Genomic DNA, 3,224 nt, shown 5'->3' with positions numbered 1-3,224 from the left:
CTCCGTACTGCACCCAGTGCGCATGTGTTCCCATGGAAATTAAAAATTGGAAAATTGGAAATAAGGGTTTATGCACTTGTAAAGGAAAATATTATGCAACTATGCAAAATGTCATTGTTGTGGAAGACTAATGGCATGGAAGATGTTCATAATATGTGGCCAAACTTTTATGGCCGTTGTGGCCATTGGCAAGAATCTGGAAATGGTTTAAAGTTCACATGTGGGCGAAATAGGCCTGACCACATTCAAACAAATTGTTTTATTCATGGCCTGATATACGTTTAAAATCACTTGTTTTATCAGTTATGTCTTAAAAACTTGCTAGAAACAATTAAGTTAAAATAAAAGTATAAAAATTGTAGCAAAGTACCCACTTGTTCCTCTACTGTTACCATTCTAGTGTACAGTCTTGCAGGTATTTTTCTACAAATTTATGAATTTTCACTCTATGCATATATATACACACGTATAGACATGCACATATGATTCGATTAAACAAAAGAGAATAATACAATTCCTACTACTCTACAAAAACAATAGGAATGCTTCAAAAATATCTGTGTCATTCTTGCACAAGGACTTTGATAATTTTTTCTGTACACTTCTAGGTTTATAACTGCCATATAGTGATGATAGTGTTTAAAATATTATCAAAATTATAAAACTTTTGAATTTAAAATGAGTTCAAAGACAATTAGCTTAAAAAGCCCAAAAGGCTTTATTGAGTTAACAATAAGTTTAAAAAATGAAATTAATTTTAAAGCATTGATTTTTTTCCCTAAAAGAGTAAGACATTTAAATTGTTTTTTAATTCAGTGTTTCAACTCAAGAAATAGAAATTAACTCAATTTAGCTTTTCTATAGTGTTTGCAAATAGGTCTTAATATTCGTATGGACTAAGCAGTGCAGCATGCCAACTCCTGATGTTAGCCAGTCCCCAGAAAGCTGAATTCAGCAGTCAGCAGGCTTACCTTGGACAACATTGCTTGGGAATTGGTGGTAAGGGAGGAGTACCACTTAGTGCTTGAAACTGCTAAAGCATCATTGAAAGTGATGGGTCTATGCATACATCCTTTTAAAAGGATGGCATGGAAGTGTTAGGCTAACCTTGGTTCTAGGTTAATCTAGTTTTGGAAAAGCTTCAGTTACCAGCTCTAATTATTGCCACCCCCTGGAAGGCTGCCGTCCTGGCTTTAGTATCTGCTCTCTTTCTGTTGTCTGCTTCCTCCTGATGCAAATACCGGGCCTTCATTGGGAACTGAGTCCAGTGGCCTCTCTGGGACACTGACACATTATGACCTTGTGTGAGAAGAGGAAGGGCCATGCTCCTAAATGTGGCAAAAGAGTGGAGAACCTAGGCTTCTGATTGGGCAATGTGATTCTTGGAAGCATTTATTAAACCCCCCTGATACGTAAGGTGATGCACTGCACTGTAAAGCATATCTATCAGTGAATCGGGTTTTTGTGTCCCAAGCATTGATCTAACCTCAACTGATCTAACCTCAAAGTGACTCAGTGCCTAAATGCAAAGTGAGGACAATAAATACTACCTGGGTAATACAGTTTTTTAAATGCTATGTTAGCACAGTTTTGAGGCCCAGGCTAGAGGTTAGTCAGTTCCCATTCTTTCATTTTTTTTAAGGTTTATTTATTTGAGAAAGAGAGAGAAAAAAAAGAAAGAGTGAGTGGGGGAAGGGGTAGAGAGACAGAGGGAGAGAGAGAATCCCAAGCAGGCTCTGCACCACCAGCACAGAGCCCGAGGCAGAGCTCCATCTCTTGAACCATGAGTTCATGGTCTGAGCCGAAATCAAGAGTCTGAGGCTGAACTGACTTAGCTACGCAGGCACCCCATCAGTTCCCTTTCTTGAGAAGCCAGTTGAGTCTATGCCCCAACCACCTCCTTTATCAAACACTCATATTTCTGGCCCTTATAACTTATCTGATCATTCAAGGCCCAGGTAACAGACAACCCTTTGAGAGCCTTTATGATGCAGAGTCTGTTGAAAGATTTTAAATTAGCCAATCCTAAATCTGCTTGCCCTGCCTTCTTCTTTCCTTCCTGTAAAAATCACAAGGTGCTTGCCTACCATTCCTTTCCCTCCCTCTCCTTGGTAACAGACCCTCATGCTTCCCCTGACTGGTACTGCATGGCATGGTCTATTCTCCCCAGGGAAGCATCAGTATAACAAAACTGTAAAACTCTTTCTGGTTTCTCTCCCTTGATGTGTGTCTGGATTCACTATGCTTCACCCAAGGTAATATGGTTAAAAGAGCCCACCCTCCGTAACTCACTGAATGATTTGGAGACATGTCAAGATAATGGATATGAAAGCCCTTAAACAGGTGGAGGGATTGCCAGCATGTAATATGGCCTGAAGTGCTCTATTCAGTGGTGGAGAGAAGAATAGTATCAGGTGACAGATGCATGCTTGGGTAGATGTCATAAGTGCTCATCAGTATTGAATTCCCTCCTTACTGGGCACACCAGAGACCCTATCTCCTAGCTCTCTTGCACCCAAACAAAGCCAAGTGGCTATTTCTGGCCAAAGGTTATGAGTAGAAATGACATGTTTCACTTCTAAACTGAGGCAAGGAAAAACCCTGCAAGATATTCTAACTCTGTCTCCATTCAGCATTGGGTATGGGAACCATGCATGGAGATGCAGAACCAACCATAAGACCAAACAGCCTAGACCTTTGACTCAGTACATGCTTGGGAGCCCCTGAAGGTTAAGACGATCTCTAGCAAATTTTACTTGAGTGAGAAATAGATTTAGACTATATTCTGCTGGAATGTGGGGTATTTTATAGATATTTAAAAACTAATATACATATATAGTTATAATAAAACTAATATATACTAATGTATATATAATTAATACACACACACACCACACATTAAGAATAGCCAAATTCAACAACTTTAAATAAAATGGTAAACTTTATTAAAAAATACAATTTACCAAAAGAGCAGAAAAAAGAAATGGGAAATCTGAATAGCAATAGGTCTATTGAAACAACTGAACTTTAAAAAAAATTGTGTAATTTTTTTAATGTTTATTTTTGAAAGAGAGAAAGACAGAGCATGAGTAAGGGAGGGGCAGAGAGAGAGAGAGAGAGAACAGAATCTGAGACAGGCTCCAGGCTCTGGGCTGTCAGCACAGAGCCTGACATGGAGCTAGAACTCAGGAATGGTGAGATCATGACCTAGGCTGAAGTCGGAC

At 39.1% G+C, this 3,224-nt stretch overlaps 1 non-coding gene across 1 annotated transcript; it reads right to left on the bottom strand.

The window, feature by feature from the left end:
- Positions 1–531: 531 nt before the first annotated feature.
- On the bottom strand, positions 532–636 carry LOC144239990 (U6 spliceosomal RNA). Its single transcript, XR_013337543.1, has one exon. It is a non-coding gene; the product is annotated as a U6 spliceosomal RNA (small nuclear RNA).
- Positions 637–3,224: the final 2,588 nt, after the last annotated feature.

This window comes from Crocuta crocuta, unplaced genomic scaffold (genome assembly GCF_008692635.1).
Source record: "Crocuta crocuta isolate KB4526 unplaced genomic scaffold, BGI_CrCroc_1.0 scaffold246, whole genome shotgun sequence".
In the NCBI taxonomy this organism is placed as follows: Eukaryota; Metazoa; Chordata; class Mammalia; order Carnivora; family Hyaenidae; genus Crocuta; species Crocuta crocuta.
The sequence above is the reverse complement of the archived record's forward strand: the minus strand, read 5'-3'. Positions and strand labels throughout refer to the sequence as shown.